This window comes from Lissotriton helveticus, chromosome 4_1 (assembly GCF_964261635.1).
Source record: "Lissotriton helveticus chromosome 4_1, aLisHel1.1, whole genome shotgun sequence".
Taxonomy (NCBI): Eukaryota; Metazoa; Chordata; class Amphibia; order Caudata; family Salamandridae; genus Lissotriton; species Lissotriton helveticus.
The window spans coordinates 1,345,994,644-1,346,017,035 of NC_136063.1; positions in this window are offsets into that span (position 1 = coordinate 1,345,994,644).

Sequence of the window (22,392 nt, forward strand, 5' to 3'; positions counted from 1 at the left end):
GGGGCATCGGAAATCCCTCTTGACCATGATGATAGTTGATGTTTTTCCTGTGACTAGTTATATTGTGTGGATAAAAATAGCTTAGGCCCATTGTGCGGATCAGGCTATTTGTCGAGAAGCTCCTCCAATTTGCAATAAATATCGCCGCTCCTCTATCTTTAAAAGTGACTACGATGCAGTCTCCCTCTGTAGATTTAAATCTGTGGCCCACCCAATCTACTCTCTTCACGTGAGAGATGGTCCCTATTATGTGGGAGGGAAGTGGCCTATGAGTGGTTAGCCATTGCATGACCTTGTTCTTTAGTTCCACGTATGTTTCCCTCCTGTTAGCAGTTAGTTTAGGGACCCCAATCATAACTATAGTGTGGGCGTTAGAGTCAGGTGGGAGATTTATATGGATAGGTGTTTTTGCCATCATAGGTTCGAGCTGACAGGCCCCTGGTGCCTTGGTAGGGATGTTTGTCGTTGGTGAAGAGGGATGCCTTAGTGGCTCAGTATTTGTTTTAACTACTTCTGGTGGGTAACCCTCCGCTGCCCATTCGCTATCATCGGTGTCCTCCCTTGTCTGTGTAACTTGTATGTCATTGGTAGGAGTAGCTATTACCTTTGCTAAAGTGGGTACTGCTTGTGTGGTTAGTATTGGGCCCACTATAGAAGAGGATCCCTGAGAGTGTGACGTTATCTCTTTGACAATACTATTTGCTGAATCACTAATGTTTTTTACAGATTTTGAATTGATCACTTTGAGACTAGTACTAGCTGGAACAAAAAAAGAAGTTTTATCAGACATTTTTAACGATTTGAGGATGCTGGAGGATACTTCGTTTTGTGTTCTCTCAAATTTCTCCAATGTTTTTTCAATATTCACAATCCTTTTGCTGATAGGATGTAGAAGAGATTTAATCATGGATTCTATATCACTCAGTGAAGGTGTTTCTGTTATGAGTGTCTGGACAGTTTGCCTTGTCTGTTCTTTAGCTGAACTACGCTCCACGTTGTTCTTATCAGGTCGAGGTGTGTCCAGGTCTTGAGAGGGTATTAACAGGGGCCTTGCCATAGGTGCTTCAGAGGGTTTCACCTGTATGAATTTCTGCCACATATCTTTAATTGAGCGTTTCGATTTACCTAAAAGGCAGTGAGATTTTTTCATGGGATGCTTCATCTTTCGTTTTTTCTTATGGCGCTGATTTTTACTTATTTGTTCGAGAGTTAGCGTAGATGTCAGTTGGGTGGCGGGTATGTGGTTTTCAATTAAAAGAACCTCAGGATCTGGTGATGAGGTGTGTAAACATAAGGTGTTACTACCACCGTTAGATGATACCACAGGACTGCTCTCCGCTTTATATTCCCTGAAGGAAATGTATACAGGGATTTTGAGGATTTATCCTTGATATGCGACCTAGGCAAATCTGTGAAAGATTGCATCAGTAAGGATTCCTGAGAATGTGAGGTTTCGTCCATACTGTTTACATTATTGGTAGTGTGCATGGACAGATTTGGAAAACACATATCTGGGGTCAGGGAGAGTCGTCTCTCAGTGTTCTGAATAGCGTCCGCCACTACGCTTATCGTTTTTTGTAACATAATATCAATGGCGGTTATGGTGGGTAATGGTGTACTCACAGTTTTTAATCTCGTCGTTGATCTCGTTGCCATTGGGGTTTTCTGTACTTTAGTCCTCCTTGGACTATGAGCTTGTACCCAAGTGCCTTTTGTTGGTTATGTGGGTTTATCCTGAAACCGGTGTTCTCACGGAGAGGATTTAAGGGGGGGTAGCCCGGCCCGGCCACCTCCGGCCTCTGAGGGCCACAGAGGGCCTGCCCTTTGCCCGGGCTTAGCCCCGGCGCGTCCCGCGTGCGTCCTCGCGGGAGGAGGGACCTGCCGGGGCTTTATGCGCCGCCTGGCGCGCTGGTGGATGTCGTCGCCGCCTCCCCCTGGAGGCTGCTGGGAGGTGGAGTCCGACTGGCGGAGCCAAGCCCGGCCGGTCGGCGATTCAAGCAAGGTGGCGGAGCCAAGCCCGGCCGCTGCAGGGAAAGGTGCGTGTCCTCGTCGTTCAGGGCGTCACTCTGGCAAATTATCCGACTGCTGGGTTCTGTGGAGTTCCTCTATGTACTGTGTACCCCCCTATGTCACGGGGGAGCTGATATAGACAGGTTCTGTCTGTCTACTGCTGCTCCCGTATCTGCTTGTCACGACTAGTACATTCCATAGTTGAGACATTTGTGTAATGAACTTGGAAGCAGAAATATACTTGCCACCCCCCAGGGCTGGTGTTCTATCCATCTGTGGACCCCTCTATGTTACGGGGGAGCTGATATAGATAGGTTCTGTCTGTCTGCTGCTGCTCCCGTATCTATTTGTGACGACTAGTACATTCCATAGTTGACACATCTGTGTAATGAACTGGGAAGCAGACATATACTTGCCACCCCTCAGGGCTGGTGTTCTATCCATCTGTGGACCCCTATATATCTGTGTACCCCCGTATGTCACGGGGGAGCTGATATAGACAGGTTCTGTCTGTCTGCTGCTGCTTCCGTATCTGCTTGTGATGACTAGTATATTCCATAGTTGAGACATCTGTGTAATGAACTGGGAAGCAGAGATATACTTGCAACCCCCCAGGGCTGGTGTTTTATCCATCTCTGGCCCCCCATGTATCTGTGTACCCCCCTATGTCACCGGAGAGCTGATATAGACAGGTTCTGTCTGTCTGCTGCTGCTCCTGTATCTGCTTCTGATGACTAGTACATTCCATAGTTGAGACAGATAGTCCAGATATTTTGAAAACGAACATGTTGGACACATATTACCCAAACAGAAGTCATCATCTTGAGAACATGTGTCTCTATGAGGTGCTTTAAAATTACACTTTTAAACGGAATACTACAGAGAACATCAATGAAGGAAAATATGTAGTCATGGCTTCCGAAGGATGTTTATTGAAACAAAAGAAAGGAAATTTGATTAATCACAGGAAGATGACATAAAGGGAATTTTACTATTTAGCTCTTTTACAACTATTCAAACCATGGCGTTCAGAACTGGAATTACATGGAGATTTTCCGAGCTATGAAGATTCCTTTAATGCTTGTAAAGATAGCATACAATGCAGTGCTTTTGCAAATTTTGTGAAAATATTGAACGATGAAATTGATCAAGAAGCTACAATTGCAAGTGAGATTGCTAGAGACAGTTCTCAAGACAGTCAAAGTTCTGCTGCGCTGAGTCAAGATCCACTAGGACAACCAATTGTTGAAAACGAAGCAGCAATCACAATGACTAAGGTGGAAACAGCAATGTATCAAGCTCAAGAAGATGTAACAAACTCAGGAAACTTAGATGAGATGAGCAAACTAATGCTACCATTTAAAGGTAGTACTAATTCTTCTTCTTTAAAAGTTTGTAAGTACTTAAAGGGTTGCTCTCATAGCGGTCTTATTGCATCTGTTGAGGGGCGGAAGGGTCATTATGGTGTGACAGAAGGAGTTGTGAGGAACATGGGAGGAGGGTAAGAAGTTGATGGGGTAGTAACAATTACGCTGAGGTACATTAAGGGATGAATACAAAGTCTATAACGAAACCCCATTGAGAACAAGTGGGATGGGTGAGATGCTGTTTGTATGACATTCAGTCAGGCAGTTCCCTGCTGTGCCCCTCGCAATACCGAGACCCTTGCTCGGCCCAACTCACCCATGCACAGGGCCTGCACTGTATAGTAAGCAAGTTCCACTGTAGAATTTACTAACCTATATATATATACACACACATAGGTACAACTATATTATACTCTTAATTACTCCATACTCACCATCTGCGTCCAAATATATTAACAATAGAGTTGATTCCCATGCACAATAGCATTGAATAGAGGAGACAGCCTAATCACATGATAAGATAGACTTCTTCAAAGAAACACAACTTGCAAACATCCCAACACAACACAAGAAGACAGGACTATGGAAACCATTTAAAATCTACAGCACTACATGCCAAGAACAAATAATTACTGAGTAACTGACATTTTCCATCTGTAAGATGTAAGATCTATCAGAAGTAAAGAAACATGTTCTCAGTGAAGTGAAATGAGTTATGAGTTATTCTGATACATTGAAACTATTTTCACAGCTTGTTTACTGTTCAATCAGTGTTTGTGGTCCTCACGTTTAATAATTTGAGCTAAACTGAAACCGTGTTTACAACTTCTTTACTGTAATATCCACATTTGTGCTACTCACATAAAATATTATGTTATACATTGAAACTATTTTAAAAACTTCTTTACTGTAATATTAGTGTTTGAGATGCTTACGAAAAAAATAAGATACATTGAAAATATTTTACAACCTCTTTACTATAATATCAGCGTTTGTGGTGCTTACTATAAAATCTATTTAATATTTTGGAAATGAAGGAACAAAGTTTGTACTTATGGAAACTATTTTGAAAACATTCACTATTTTGTGATACATTGAAAGTATTTTAAAAACTTCTTTACTGTAATATTAGTGTTTGACGTGATAAAAAAAAAAATTAAGATACATTGAAAATATTTTTACAACTTATGTACTGTAATAACGGCGTTTGTGGTGCTTACTATAAAATGTATTTAATATTTATTTTGGAAATGAAGGAACAAACTTTGTACTTGTACAAATTAATTTGAAAACATTCAATACATATTAACAATAAATAAATACTGTGTCACTATGCATTGTATCAATTGCTTTATTAAAAATATGCAGAGAAAATAGTCCCATTAATTGTTGTGATATGTTCAGAAGACTAGATCCAGCACTGAAAAACAAAGGTCACATATAAAATAAATTACACAAAGGAAGGCTGCACAAGAAGGAAGGCAGATCTTGTACACAAACAGGGAAGTCTGCAAAAGAACAACAAGTGAACAAGACGGAGAACACTGGAACGAACGGACACTGTGGAATAGATTACGATAAGAGATAGAAAGACACTGTAAAAAAGCAGACTTCAAATAAAGAAAAGTTCAAAAAGATGTCATACGTGATGACAAAGACGCTGGGGTAACTCTGTTGTCCAACACTTTTAATAATGCCCCCAGGATTTGGCCCCCCTTGGTCAAAATTAAAACAAAAATTCTTATTAAGGACACCTTTGGAGAATTGATGTCACTTTTCCCCAAACTGCCTTTGTCTATTCTAACATATACCAAAGGCAGAAATGGAACTGGTCCAATCAATTTTGTCCACAGATTGAGAAAGCTAGGAAACATGTGAATAAATCTGTTTCTGCATTTCTACGAGACTATAGAATGGGGTCCATATACCACAACAATCTGCGTTTCAATATGCATGGCATCTATAGGAGAGATGGTGTACATTTTACAGACGAAGGGAACAGAGTCTTCCTCATGAACTTTAGACACTGCATCGGTACTTACTTGTAGGTACTAAAATTTCTCAATAAACACAAGGGTTCTTTTTAGAGCCACCCAAGATCTAAACACATAAGCTTGATGTATATCTAAAAAATATATGCATTGTTTTTTTCAGCTGCGAAATGCGTGGATCCTAAGCGCATCTCATGACTAAAAAAAATTATTATTTTCTTACTTGTTTTGCCTTATGGGACCCCCTGAGCAGGTCTAGGGGGTCAGGGTGTTTCTACTCTGCCCCCTTTTTGCAGTTTGCACACATATTTCACAGACTTCTTCACCCTCGCTTCTACCGAAGCACAAAATGGCTACCAACAGTTCCTGTTTTCGAATGTTTACAACCGATTGACAGCCAATTAGCATTGAGTGCGTGATCGGGACAGTGCGCCTATGCTACGATGACAATCCTCGCACACTCTGTGGATCCACTATGCCCATTGATATATAAATGACTTTAACCGTAATTTTATCAGGAACTACTGAACAGATTGACACCATATAAGAAAAAGGTACAAGTCGGAACTGAGGACTACCTCTCTGCCAAATTTGGTGTAATTCCGTTCAGCCGTTCGGGCTGTAGCCGTGTCTAATCGTCCTATGGAAATTAACATGGGGAAAACATGTTTTGGGACCCCCTTTTTTCTCGGCCCCCGCTTGACGAATCCCCCCAAAACTTTCAGGGAAGGAGCAGAACTGAGCAATTTCCTCAACCGACGCCAAAGTTATTCCCAATAGAATGTTGCAGATTTCCTACGGTAACTAGGTCCTAACTATATATACCAGTAGGTAATTTAAATATATATACATATATATATATATATATATATATATATATATATATATATATATATATATATATATATATATATATATATATATATATATATATATATATATATATTCACTGAAAAAACCATAGGTTATAGACCATATATAGTTAGGAATTAGCATTTACAAAACCTTGAAAATTCACTGAAAAAAACATAGGTTATAGACCATATATAGTTAGGAATTAGCATTTAAAAAAACTTATTTTACTCACACAAAACCATTGAAATTCCATATATAGTTAGTTGTACTAACTATATATCGCGCACCCGCAATCCACTGCTGATCATGTCACATATTACATCATTCATGACATGGTCAGTGACATCACTGATGACATCACTGATGACATCTCAAATGACATCACTGATGACATCACTGATGACATCTCAAATGACATCACTGATGACATCACTGATGACAACATCCAGTGACTGTATTTTAAGTTAAAATATGTCTTACATATTGAAGAATGAGTGGATGTATAAGTGTCTGGATGAAGGATTTAGTAGGGGCATGACTGACTGTATGAGTGAGTGATTAAATGTGTCTCACTGAGTGCATGGGTTAGTGACTAAACTGTCTTAATTTGTGCATCATTATGTCTGTTGTTCTGTAAACTGCTGCATGTGTTGATCAGTAGCTATATGATTAACTATATGGGTTATTGATTGGTTGCCCAAGCATTTGTATGGGAGACTGAGTGTGTGTGTGGGTGGCTGGGAGGTGTATGACTCTGTGCATAGATGTGTGAGCAGTTGATTCACTAGATGTATGGGTTCAAAAGTGCATGTGGAAACAGCTGTATGGGCGGTTGACTGTGTGCATGAGTGTATTGGTGAGTGAATGGATATCTCAGGGCTACATGTCAAAGTAAGTACATATGTAAAATACAGTACATGTGAGAGTTGACATATATAAATAACTGTGCATAAGAGCCAGTGAATGTGTGAGTGGCTGTATGGATCATTCTGAACTTGTATCCAGGATTGTATAAGTGAGTAAATATGTTTTAGTATATGTTTGAATAAGTAAGGTGTGTATAACTGTATAGTTGAGGAAATGGAGGTGTGATTGATTCTTTGCATGACTGACTAGGTGTGTGAGTAACTCCATGGATGAGTGACAGTCTGTGAGTGTATGTTTATACTGAGTGTATCTAAGGTTATATAAGAGTCTGAAGAGGTTCATCATAATATCACATGAATGATGTCATCAGTGATGTGATCAGTAATGTCAAATGAGATGTCATCAGTGATGTCATTTGAGATGTCATTTGAGATGTCATCAGTGATGTCATCAGTGATGTCATTAGTGATGTCATTTGAGATGACATCAGTGATGTCATCAGTGATGCCATCAGTGATGTCATTTGAGATGTCATCAGTGATGTCATCAGTGATGTCATTTGAGATGTCATCAGTGATGTCATCAGTGATGTCATTTGAGATGTCATCAGTGATGTCATCAGTGATGTCACTGACCATGTCATGAATGATGTAATATGTGACATGATCAGCAGTGGATTGCGGGTGCGCGATATATAGTTAGTACAACTAACTATATATGGAATTTCAATAGTTTTGTGTGAGTAAAATAAGGTTTTTTAAATGCTAATTCCTAACTATATATGGTCTATAACCTATGGTTTTTTCAGTGAATTTTCAAGGTTTTGTAAATGCTAATTCCTAACTATATATGGTCTATAACCTATGGTTTTTTCAGTGAATTTCATTGTTTTTTTAAAAGCTAATATCTGTAGCTGTAAAATGTATTCTTCTTTAAATCCAAAAATATATTTTATATGTTTATTAATAATTTTTTTTTTAATATTTTTTTTCTTCGCTCCCGGTTCGCGAACCGGGAAGCTTCCCGTTAGCTCAATTTGATGCCGCGACCCGGTCCGCGAACCGGTAAACGTTCCGTTTGCGCAACTGCCGCGTTAGAAATCAACATCGTGACGCGTCGCGGAAGCGCGACGTATCACGTTGTCACGTAATGCATCTTATGACGCGCCGCGTTAGCGCACCTGGAAGTGCTCCGGAGCGCGAACCGAGGCGCGAAGCGCAGCGACCCGGAAGCGATCCGGGGCGCGTTCCGCAGCGCGTAACATAAGCGTAACAGGTCATGTGACTTGTTAATAAAACTTTTCATTGGTTCATTTCACTTTTGGTTTCATAATGATGTAAGGCTAGGTCAGGTGACCTAAAAATAACACTTTTCATTGGTTTAGAACTATTTTTTTTCCCAAATGATGAAAACCCCTCCTTCTTTCCTCACTCTGACTTTCATCTTTGTAAGAGGAAGACCTTTTTTGATATTTGAGTATGGCTTCAATGGTAGCTTCAGCTGGTGGACCCCCACCACCACCACCACCTCCTCATGGGAAGAGAGGACCACCTCCCCAGTTCATCAGCAAAACAGAGGAGGAAGAGGATGAACAAGAGGAAGAGGAGACAGAAGGACCACAGTTTTTACAAGAGGTGCCCCGGGTTTCTCATCGGAAAACCAGTTTTATTTGGCAGTTTTTTTCAGTCCCTGAAGGGCAGAAGAAAGTTAATGCAAGATATGTCACCTGCCTCATATGTAAAGACCAGTTATCTAGAGGCACTTTAAAAAAGTATAGCTTCGGTAACTACACCATGCATCGTCACATGAGCAGGTGGCATCCATTAAACTACAGCCGGGCAGAGATGCGTGACCTGCAGGACAACCCAACAACTCCTGTGGCCAGGTCAACATCACAGATATCTTTGACAGGAGCAGAGGCACGGGAAACCGTGCCAAACATTCAGGAGAACTTTGTTCATATGAAGTTTACCTGTTTGTATTGCGGTGCATTGCTGTCATGTGGCAACATGAGCATTACCTTAATCAACCAAGCTTATGAAAATCACAATTGCCCTAAACGCCCCAGACAGTAATTTTTTTTTTTGCTCCTGTTGAGCCCTTTCCAATGCCTGTTTTTTGTTGTTTCCCCTCCATCAAAAACAAAAAAAAACATAAAACTGTTCAAAAAATACAAAAAAAAAAAAAATGTTCAGAAAAATAAAAAAAATATAAAACAACAAACACATTAAAAAAAAAGTTCTTTTCAGAACTACCTCCCCTTTCAAAAAAAATTGCTAGAATGTTTAGCACTCTGGCAAGCTCTATTTCTTTTGGTTCGCTTCCCTGTTCGCTTCCCGGTTCGCGAACCGGGAGCGAACCAAACATTTTTTTTAAAAAAAAATAGAAGAGTAAGTATAAGGGAAGTAAACAGAGAGTAATGTTAAAAGAAAGACAGCTATAGGGAGTAAACCAGAGATACTGTTTAATAGATCTATTTACCGAAGAAAAGATGGAAGAGGGTATAATTGTGAAAAACAAAATAGATAAGGAAGTGAAAGAAAAAAAAGAGAGTAGAACAATAACAAAGAAGAGTTTCTTGGAGAATGTGAGTGAATGTTCAAAATAAGATTAAAACATGTGGAATAACAGAGAGAAAAAACAGAAAACAGAAAAGAAAAAATAACAGAAAAAGATTAATTGAAACAGCAAAGAAATGTAAATAACATAGAGCCATATCATCAACATAGCCAATAAAAGTTTTGCAGCTTTTATCGGCAGAAATGTGTCGCTAAAGCCGCTTTTGCGGCAGAAAACTGCCGCTAAAACCACTTTTGCAGCAGTTTTCTGCCAATAGAAACAGCAATAATTTTATTGGCTGTGCTCATAATATGCCCCTTAGTGTGCTTCAACTACACAGAGAAAGCATTATGAACAAGTAGTGAAAGAGTGATCAGTCAAAGACACTAAGAGTAATAGAGACGGAGTGAGTGAACAAGAGTGAGGAACTATGAGAAGAGAGGGACTGAGAAAAAGAGTGGAAGGAGTTGAGTAAGTACGTAATAGAGAAAGGAATGAGGAAAGTAGCAAAGGCAGGAAACTGAGGGTTAAAGAAATGAAGCTGTGGAACTAATAGTAGGTGAATGTGATAGAAATGTAACGAAAAGAATACAAAACATTTACCTTATAATTGTCGGTAACTTACTCACTTTTTATTTTTATACTTTCAATCTGTGAAAGAGAGAACAAACATTTGAAAAATATTAAAACATGTATTTAAAAATTAGAAAAGACAAGGGAAAAGATTGAAGGACAAACAGTTTTTCAACAACTTTGACACTTACAGAGGCTTCTGCTTCTCCAGGCCCGCTACACAGTCCTAAAGATATACATTTTAAACTAACAGTATCTTGATGCAGATGAAGTGAGGCCTATCTTAAAACATGGTGCATCTTTTGCACTGCTGTTGTCTCACAAAAGTGTCGCAAGACACTAACATTTTAAATGATTGTTTCAGGATGCCAATAAGATGTGTCCTATCCAGAGGTTTGTTTGAGGTGAGGCCTACTCAGGGTTCCAAATGAAATTTCGAGTTGTTGAAGAGAACAGAGGACATAATACATGTGAAGGCCTACCAATGAACTAAGTCATGTCCACTTCACTCTTGAACAAAGGCCAGACCTCTTCTGTGTCTGTGGACAGACCTAAACTTCATCTGCACAATGTCATTCGTAAACTTAGGAAACACAGGTGATGTAATTGAAAAATGTGGAGTTTCTTTTCCTCATTTCACAATCACATCACCTGTGTTGCCTTTGGTTAGGTATCTCATAGTGCAGATGGAGTCTAGCATATCAAAGAGTACACAGAAGTTGAGCAGTATATACAACAATTTTGACATTTACAGAAGACTTAGCTTCTTATCTTGTTGGAGATGAAGTCAGGCCTGTCTTGCAACATGTTGCATCTTTTGCATCACTGCTGCATCGGTTTCATGTGGCACGGGTTTTTTACAGCATGACACATCTGCCTAGATGAATCAATTTTTTAATATTTTGCCACATAGCAAATCTTTTGCACCGCCGCTGCGTCACAAAAGTGACGTACAGTGGCGCAAAAGAGGCATACACCTATCATAAATCTGTCCCTAGCATTTGAAATGATTGATTCAGGATGACGATAAGGTGTGGCCTATCCAGAGGTTTGTTTAAGGTGAGGCCTACTCAGGGTTGCATATCAAATTTACGCTTGTTGAAGAATACAGAGGAGATCATACATGTGAAGGCCTACCAATGAAGTAAGTCATGTTCACTTCACTCTTGAACAAAGGCCAGACCTTTTCTGTGTCCGTGGACAGACCTAAACTTCATCTGCACAATGTCATTCGTAAACTTAGGAAACACAGGTGATGTAATTGAAAAATGTGGAGTTTCTTTTCCTCATTTCACAATCACATCACCTGTGTTGCCTTTGCTTAGGTATCTCATAGTGCAGATGTAGTCCAGCATATGAAACAGTACCCAGAAATGCACACTGCATGCAACAACTTTGACACTTACAAAAGCTTCAGCTTCTGCATGCCCCCTACACAGTGCTAATTATATACATTTCAAACTCATGGTATCTTGCTGGAGATGAACTGAAACCTATCTTGCAACATGGTGCATCTTTTACACAAAAGTGACCCACAGCGGAGCAAAAAAGGCGCACGGCCATCATAAATCTGACCCTAACATTTTAAATGATTGTTTCAAGATGCCGATAAGGTGTAACCTATCCACAGATTTGTTTCAGGTAAGTCCTACTCAGGGTTGCAGATGAAATTTAGGTTTGTTGAAGAATACAGAGGAGATAATACATGTGCAGGCCTACCAACGAAGTGAGTCATGTCCACTGCACTCTTGAACAAATGTCAGACCTCCTCTGTCTCCTGGAACAGGCCTAAACCTCATCTACACAATGTGATGTGTAATGTTTGGAAACACAGGTAATATAATTGAAAAACGTGCAATTTTTTTTGCTCATTCCACAATCATATTACCTGTGTTTCCTTTGCTTAAGTATCTCATTGTGGGAATGTAGTCTATCATATGAAAGACTACGTAGAATGTGAGCACTGTATGCAACAACTTTGACACTTACAGAAGCCTCTCTTTCTCCATGCCTCCTACACAGTTCTAAATGTACATCATAAATGCAAACAGTACAGAATTAATTATACATGTTAAATGGTTTGTTTTTGCTGTTCTCAGAATGTATCAAATTTCACTAAAAACAGTGACTTGAAGGTATTCATCATATAACAGCGGGGAAAAAAAAACACAATCAAAATGATTGTGTTTAAAAAACCCATACAACATAACAAATCAGAATTCAGAACTCCTTAAAGTGAACTTACTTTCCATGACGTCGAATGATGTCCTATGAACAGCTTACACTCTGTTGTGCTGTTATTACTTTCAGCCCGCCACTTTCTGAAAGAAAACCTCCATCGTTTTGGAAAATATGTTACATACAATAAATGACTTCTCGCTCTCTACCACACGTTTCCACAAGGCCAAATCATGTCAGAGCCATTTATAACTCTTGGATTTCTTGTAAGCCAATCCCGTCATTTTGCATTTTCGCAACTTTCAGAATTAAAATGTTGAAGATCATTTTCACAATCCTGGACTAGTAATATCTTCCCCTTCTTCCTCACTCATGTTCTACATTTCCTATGTCACTGATACTGCTTACTATGAAGCAGACTTACACTACCTCTATGACTACTACAATTATTTAATTCTCTACATCACTTTTAATCACAAAGCAATATAAAACAGTAGACAGCATTGCAGACTTACATTCCCTCTACTCCATGTTTTGATTGGCTGCTTCAATTAGCTTATAAAAAGAAACAGTTTTTCTGAACTCATTCAAACTGCAGTTATTTTTCCATGACGTCCAGTGTTATGGTAAGAAGTTATGTCTCTGTACTACACTTATCCTCAAGGCCAAATCGTGTAGGAGCCATTAGAACTTCTTGAAATTCCTCAGAGCACATCCCGAGATTCTTTCCCTAAAATTTTGGTTTTAAAAACACCAGGTAAGAATTTTTAAGGTCAGACGGCAATTTTTTTTTGAAAATTAAAACAGAATTGTTGCAGAATGACCAGCCATTTCTAGACTTTAAATAAGCTGTGTAATGTCCTGATGTTATTGAAGGACCGTCATGATATATAATTGCTGCAGTTACAAAAGTCCTTCCTGATATTGACAACTGTGAAGCTACAAAATTTTTAATTAAAGTTGTCAATTTTGTTCAATCAGGCCTACATCGTTGGAACATTAAAATGACATACTGGCCATATGTTCGTATAAATAATGTTGACATCATTTCAGATTTACATTGGCTACACTCCATGTTGTGATCAGCTGCTTTTACTAGCTTATTAAAAGAGACTGATTTACTGTCTGGCAAAGTTAAATATATAAATCTTTCTGAGTCTACACTAGTAGTACTTGATACCCTACAGTTCTCGCAGTCATGCTGCCATTGGTAAGAAAGCCCAAACAGGTGATCTACATCTACACCTTCAGCATGCAATACATCAAGTATATACATTAAAAACTCCTGACAATCTTGCTGAATATTTTGAGAGAATTGTGTTTGGCCTGAACATCTGTCTAACAGATTTCGAATTTCAGACACACTTTCTATTTTTGTTCTATCTGTGCTACATTTCTCTAACACAGAATTTAACAAACTGCAAAATCTTTGATCAGAATTGACCACAATCTCTTCTTTTACATTTTCTAGAGAAAACAAAACATTAACCACTACATTAGCATAGCAGTTGACACCAGAACTGTTTTCAAATTGAAAACCAACAACATCTTCAACAGAATACTTTTTGTTTCTGCTTATAATTTCAGGTTCATCGACTTTTCGTCTTTTTGCTGCAACCTCCCTAGTATTGGTCACATTTCTTCGTTTCTGGCCTACCACACGTTTCTCAAACAAAGGATATTGAGGCAAATGTGGCGCATACTCTCTTCTCAACCTATTGTATTCCTTAACACAATCTAGATCCGCACAAATGTTTGTGACATCACACTCAATCAAGTACAATCCCGATAAAGTTCTAACTCGTGACAATGCCACATATGCCATACCCTCCTTGAACACAGAACTGCCAATATTCACCAATGCACTGTCTACACTTAAACCTTGCGATTTATGGATTGTCACCGCATATGCCAAGCAAACAGGAAACTGCTTACGGAGAACATATAAGTCTTTTACAAGCAAAAATCTAGCAGAGCAACGACCAATTAGCTGTACTTCCTCAATGCCATCAAATTTAATTTTTAAAAATTCAATTCCATCTCTATTTCTGTATTTCACAAAATCAACAACATTACCCATTGATCCATTTACCAGACCTCTTTCAACATGTAAATTCCTTCTTAAAATTATACGGCAGTTCAAGCACACATTCAGAGTCTTTTCAAAACCTGCAGTTTTAGATATAGTCTTCTCTAATGAATCCAATTTTGTTTTCAAATTCTCAGACAAAATAATTGTTGATCCCATATGCTCTACTCTGTCAATAGCTTCCAGTTTCACAATCTCTTGCTTTTCTAAATGCAACATTTTGTTGTTGAATTTGGCACATTCTGCAAGAGTTGGCATCAAACATATTCCAGATTTTTTCTCAGTAATTTTCTGAAAAATATTCTCAGGCACAACGTCTTGTTCTGGATATAAATTTGACAGTAATCGTGCATGTAAAGCTTCTTTCCCATGCTCGGTCACTTTTCCAATTCTAACATCTTGTAGAATATTCTTGTAAACTTCATCCTTCGCCTGACGCATATTTTCATGCAGTTCAGCATAATTGAAGTTTAACCATATATTGACGTTGCCAATGCTCCCTAGGCACTTCCTGGTATCTTCATGCGTGAGCATTTTGAACACAGGTTGCCCTTTACTGGTGTCAGCTGCAGAAGATCTCCGAAAACAATGATGTGTTTGCCACCAAATAACACATCATACTCTGTTTTGAGAACTTCTTGCATTCTCAAATGCACAAAGGCAAGCATGACATTGGAAACCATGCTTACTTCGTCAATGATAAGAAGTTTCATTTTCCTCAAGATTCTTGAAACTTCACAACAAGCATCTCCAGATAGCTTGTGATATTGTAATTTGTTGTCATGCTCCACTGGCAGCATCAGTAAACGATGTAAAGTAATCCCTTTAATGTTATGTGCTGCCAGTCCAGTTGGAGCGGTGACAACACAAGACAGCGATGACTCAGTCCTTTCCTGCAAATAACATGAAATTGCTTTAATAAGGAAACTTTTTCCAGTTCCCGCTTCTCCACTCACGTACAGTCGGACAGGCTTCAACGACGTACATGAGCACTCTTTCTTCTCATGACTTAATCCATGATCAATTTGCATGGTAACTTCGTCATATATTTTCCTCTGCTCAAAGTTGAGTTGTCTTTCCAACTCTTCTAAGTTAACCGCATCCTCCTGAGCATGTGCCATGGCTCTTTCCACTTCATTCATAGCAGTGGCAGCTTCCTTTTCGATAACAGGTCCTCCTAGTGGATCCTGACTCAATTAAGCAGAACTCTGACTGTCCTGAGAACTGTCTCTGGCAATCTCGGCTGCAATCGTTGCTTCCTGCTCGATTTCCGCATTCAACATTTCTACATATTTGGGAAAAGCAGGACATTCTATGGTCTCCTTGGCGGCAGTGAAAGAGTCTTCGTAACAGAGGAAATCTCCAAGCAGTTCCTCTTCTGCACGCCAAGGCTTGAAAAGTTGCAAAAGTGCTAAATAGAAAAACTCATTTTTTTCAGGAGATTCGCCACTCAATTTTCGATGGTTTACCAAGTGGCATTTTCTTTGCTTGACCAGACATCCCTCACTTCCAATTACAGCATACACTCCTTTCTCAGTATCTTCTTTGATGTTCCTCTTGAATATGTAATTTTGAAGAACCTCATACAGACAAACATTCTCGAGGTGACTGCTTCGATTTGGATAATATGTATCCAACATGTTGGTCTTCAAAATGTCGGTACTGTTTGGCTCCTTTTCCGCCAAATACTCAATTTCCCGCACAGGTTTCAGAACTCGATTACGCGTTGCAGCAAGACCAAGACTCGCCCAAACGATACTCCTAGATTTGGCATAGAGACTTGCTGAAGACAACCGGTCAGAACATTCGTAAGCTCCGATTTCTCGATGCGACAACATCTTCAGACTGAAACTGTACAACTTCTTACTGAGGCTCTTTTCATGGGAAATGTCCTCCCACATATCCTTCAATTCTGTCTTATCTTTTTTGGTGATGTAAGATGTCACATACCGAGCCACAGCCATACAGTTATCAGCCACAAACTGTATATCCATGTTAGCATTCCACATGGACAAAATCACCGGGTTGTAGTCGTTGATGTACTTGGACTCTTCGTTCCTCTTCAAATTGTATGTGTTTTTAGGTGATTTCTTCATCACATTATGTCGCAGCGAAGACATCAAACTGTTTACTCTTCCTTTAGAAATCACTGGTCGTGGAAAGCCGAAACGACATTTGGTGTAGAACTTGTCCTTGTTTCGGAATTTACGACGACAGTACTTTCCACATCGATGGCTTTGGAAACGTAGAACTTTTTCTCTTAGGCTTTTCTTCTCCTTTGCGTTTGGAACAGCACACGTAGAATACTGTTGTATGAAACTCATCACTGAGACTTCTGGATACGTTCCAAATTTAGGTGCATCCTTGATCCACAGCAGCATATGTATATGAGGAGCACCTCTTGCTTGGTACTCCTTTCTCCAGAAGAAATCCAACACCTCTCCAAGAGGTGGATTCCTCTTATTCATGATGAAAGACATCATAGCTTCAAATCTATGATTGAAGTACCTGCATACATTGACTGGATCCAAAGAGCACAGTTCTCCGGGTGTCTTGAATTCGATGTTTTCAATGTTTCCATTTGCCTCTCGTAGAAATTCAAGTAAGTCTTCCGAGCCATACTCGGCACAGCTCAGAGTGAGGAACCATGTGGGAGTTCCTAAGTTGCTCAGCATACATTTTAAATCACCATGACGACGGTACCAGTACTCATTAGTACCACGCTGACACGCCATGAGATTAATCAGGTGACAATCTAAAATACTGTCTTGGACATTGACTTTATCCATAAAGTCACTTGCCGAGATGTTTTGCATGTGTATACCACTTTTCAAGATGTGGTTCACTGCATATGACAGTCCAGACAGATCGCTTTCAAACAGGAGATGAAACAAATAGGGAATACATTGTCGAAACCTAGCATCTCCTGCATACAATCGCAAAGTCCGGTATTCAGAAGCAGGAATTTGATGAGGTCGCTCATCATATCTTCCTCCCTGACCTGTTGGAAAAAGCTGTGGGAAACACCGAGCTTCCAAACTTTCCTCCCAAACACTAATGGGACTCCCTTTGGCTTGTTTCATTTGAAACAACTCAATAGCATTCCCCATGACTTCCTTGGAATGCAAAGGATGAACACTATAATGTTCATATATTTCTTCACTAGTAGAGGGTTCTACTTTCTCAATTTGACCAGCACACAAATCGCTATCCTCTTCCTCACTTACTTCCTCTTCTGCAACATATACATTCTTATAGTATTTATTATTTTTTTCAAATACAATGTTGCCTTTTTGACTTTCCTAACATCCACTAAATCTTGCCATATTTTCTTATTCTTTGTCGGAACCCCATTAACTAAGATAACCAGAGGTTCCTCTTCCACTTTTTCTACTCCAATTGTGTTAATGTTTTTCTTCAAATCTAGAGGCAAATAAACAACTCTTCCCTTTAATCCTCTCTGTAAATCTGATGGAGGCAATTTCCCTGTCTTTGGCTCCATTCTTACAATAGCCTGAAAGGGATGGATACTTTGAATCAAAATAGATTCATAAGTATTTAAATCCTTCAATTCAGAAGGAATCTCAACCAATTCCAGGTTATTATGAACTGCTCTAGCAGGCATCTGGTTTTGATTTAATTTGTTACAACAATAAGTACACACACGTTGATCCAATCCCAAATCAAAACAATTTTCTACCATCAAGTATGTTGTGAAATCCTTCCATTCACTATTATTTTCCCTTTCACTTTTTGCATATAAATCCACTAACTTAGTCTGATTCTTATAATAAGTGCGTCGACAACACACACAAGTGAAATTTGGCCTCTCACTTGATTTCACCTGAAACGTCGCAATTTCCCTCTGAAACTTATCTGTACTGGAAACCTGTACACTATCTTCCACATTACCCTCTTCTTCTTGGTCAATTTCAACATTCTCCTCTTTACTTCCAAAGTAACAAAACTCAATTTCTTCACATATATTCTTCACATCTATTTCAGAACCATGCAAAAGAGCAGCGCATAATTGTTTAAGCATAATTGCTGGACTCTTAGCATAATACAACATTCTAACTAATTTCCTCACTTTATTATGATGCACTGCTAGCATCCTGAAATGATGAAAAACACTCTGGCATACTCTCCTGGAAAGACAAGCCAGTGAATGACCATGCAAACCTGTCACTTCTCTCACTCTGCAAGGATCTAATTCTTGCAACAACTTCATTTTCTGCTTCAAACTTTTCTTATTAAATGTCCGTACAAAATCACAAAGCAAATGGATGGAATCCTGTCGCACACTGCAAATACTACTACACTTCCAGGTGTACACAGGACCCTTAGGACGTCTTCCTAAAACCTCATTACCTAACACCTCTTCTGTCTCTGTTGTCACAAGTTTTTCTTTTTCAACTGGACAACCATCTTTCACTTCATAAGCTCGACCACTGGTGTCAACTGCATGCACCAAATCATTATCCTGGAAATAACTCTCCTCATTAAAAAATGCCTCACAACTTGAACTATGCATCCATTCTCCAGAAAAAACTTCACAAAAATTACTACGATTAACTATTCTCTTCCATCTACTATTTCTTTTGAAATCATAAATTGCCTTGTTTAGCTTCCTAATTCTATTGATTATCAAAATAAATAACTTACGTTTAATTTCAAATGCCTGATCAATAACTTTCTCAACTATTTATTTTCTCTTATAAAAAACCACTTTCTGTTGACCTTTCTTAATATTTTTTAACAAATTGCCAATTATCCTGTTGCGGAACATTCGTTTACGAATGTCCCTAAACTGTTGTTTCCTTCTACTATCATGCACAGAGTTATCTCTTGCTCTAGCAGTAACATTTTTCATTGTCCTTTTCTTTCCGTTTAAATTGCTTCTCTTTTTCTGGACTGAAACATTTTCTGTAGTAATATTTTTTTTACTACAAATATTTCTTATAAATGTTTTTGTACTCTTACCCGGTGCTTTCTTGGTGACTTGACACATTTTTTTGTTAGAGGACTGCTGCATTATGTCATGGTCCTGCTGTATTTGACGTTTTGCAGCCTTTCTAAGTCTTTCTTTGGTTGGCATGCTCAAATCTTGAAATGATCTGCAGTTGAATCTGTGGTAAAATATAATAAAAAATGTTATTAACCACTATTACCAAACAGTAAATCAATAACAGTCATCAAAAACTTAACACACTACTTGACATTTTTACATAGAATATTTGTTAGTGCTTGGCAAATTTAGAATACAGAAATAGCAGAAAAGAAATGGAATTCATATTCATTTTACCTGTGCTGTTTTATATGTGAATCTGATCTAATTTTATGAGCATATTTTAATATTTTATTGAAGACACTACACATACCCTGTTTTTGAAGGTGTCTTTATTTTGAAATGAAACGGTTTACATTTTTACTTTTCATTTATTATACATTTTTAAAATAAATGTTTATAGTTCCATAGGCTCAAGCACGTCAGCTTCCCATCCTATGTCATACAATTCTGACAAATCTGCATCCTCATCATGTTCTTCTTCATCCTCAGGATTTAAATCATCCAAGGGATCAACATCCACTGATGTTTCAATTACGAGTTCAATGATGAGGTCGAAATCAACAGATTGCTGATTGCTGATTGTCGCTCATGTTGATGTTGTTGTTATCTTTAAAGAAAGATAACAACAATGAGATGTTGCAGAGTAAGAGACAAATCTCAGAGATTATAATAGTAAAATTGTTTAACAAGAGTAACATTTTGCAGCTATTATTTAGCCATGTCCAGCGATGCTGAGGAGGTGACGCCTATGTCCAATTTTTCAGTGAACAGGACTCATCTCTTCTTAATCTTGGATAAGCCTCACCGACTCTGTGTCCCCTGCACATACTTAAATGTAAAGGGGCAGATTTATGTTAACTGGCACATCCCCAGGGATGCAGCAGTTAACGTGCACCGCTGCTCTGCGACCCATGGTGTGCCGCATTTACAATCAGATAGGACAATGCTGCATCAAAACCCTGCGCCTGCTTGAAGCAGGCATAGGTCTTGACGCAGCATTGTGGAGATGGGGCACCCCTAAGCCTTGCTGGAGCTGCATCGCACTTGCGATGCAGATCCAGCAATGCGCCACCTTTACGGCACAGATGCGTCACGCATCTGTGCCGTTTTTGCCCCATGGTGCGCCGCATTGTAAATGCAGCACACCATGGGTGGCGGAACAGCGGCGCAGGATGACTGGCACATCCCTGGGGATGCGCCAGTCATCATAAATCTATCCCTAAGCTTCTTATCTTGTTGGAGATGAAGTGAGGCCTGTCTTGCAACATGGTGCATCTTTTGCATCACTGCTGCGTCGGTTTCATGTGGCACGTTTTTTTTACAGCATGACACATCTGCCTAGATGCATCAATTTGTAATTTTGTCGCCACATAGCAAATCTTTTGCACCGCCACTGCGTCACAAAAGTGACGCACAGTGGCGCAAAAGAGGCATACACCTATCATAAATCTGTCCCTAGCATTTTAAATAATTAATTCAGGATGACGATAAGGTGTGGCCTATCCAGAGGTTTGTTTAAGGTGAGGCCTACTCAGGGTTGCAGATCAAAGTTACGCTTGTTGAAGAATACAGAGGAGATAATACATGTAAAGGCCTATCAATGAAGTAAGTGATGTCCACTTCACTCTTGAACAAAGGCCAGACCTCTGTTGTGTCCATGGACAGACCTAAACTTCATCTGCACAATGTCATTCGTAAACTTAGGAAACACAGGTGATGAAAGCGTTTTTTGATTGCCTTTGCAGCATGTTTGGGTCACTTTTAACATGGCTATGTAACTCAAACAATCAAAATCTGAATTTGCCAAGCACAGGTGGGAGCATATTTACAAGGAATTTGCACCACGGGGAAAGGTCTTTTAATTTAAAATGGGAAAAATAACATCAGAGACACTCAAATGCCTTATAAAGAAGCATACACCATTATGTCCTTGTCATAAATTTTAAAACCATTCCTTTACCTCAAAAACGATTTTCAAGTCATAATTTCAAAACACTGCACATGGGGAAATGACTTAAAATGTCCTTAAGACACATGAAAGAGTTTTTTGATTGCCTTTGCAGCATGTTTGGGTCACTTTTAACATGGCTATGTAACTCAAACAATCAAAATCTAAATTTGCCAAGCACAGGTGGGAGCATATTTACAAGGAATTTGCACCACGGGGAAAGGTCTTACATTAAAATGGGAAAAATAACATCAGAGACACTCAAATGCCTTATAAAGAAGCATACACCATTATGTCCTTGTCATAAATTTTAAAACCATTCCTTTACCTCAAAAACGATTTTCAAGTCATAATTTGAAAACACTGCACATGGGGAAATGACTTAAAATGTCCTTAAGACACATGAAAGCGTTTTTTGATTGCCTTTGCAGCATGTTTGGGTCACTTTTAACATGGCTATGTAACTCAAACAATCAAAATCTAAATTTGCCAAGCACAGGTGGGAGCATATTTACAAGGAATTTGCACCACGGGGAAAGGTCTTACATTAAAATGGGAAAAATAACATCAGAGACACTCAAATGCCTTATAAAGAAGCATACACCATTATGTCCTTGTCATAAATTTTAAAACCATTCCTTTACCTCAAAAACGATTTTCAAGTCATAATTTGAAAACACTGCACATGGGGAAATGACTTAAAATGTCCTTAAGACACATGAAAGCGTTTTTTGATTGCCTTTGCAGCATGTTTGGGTCACTTTTAACATGGCTATGTAACTCAAACAATCAAAATCTAAATTTGCCAAGCACAGGTGGGAGCATATTTACAAGGAATTTGCACCACAGGGAAAGGTCTTACATTAAAATGGGAAAAATAACAT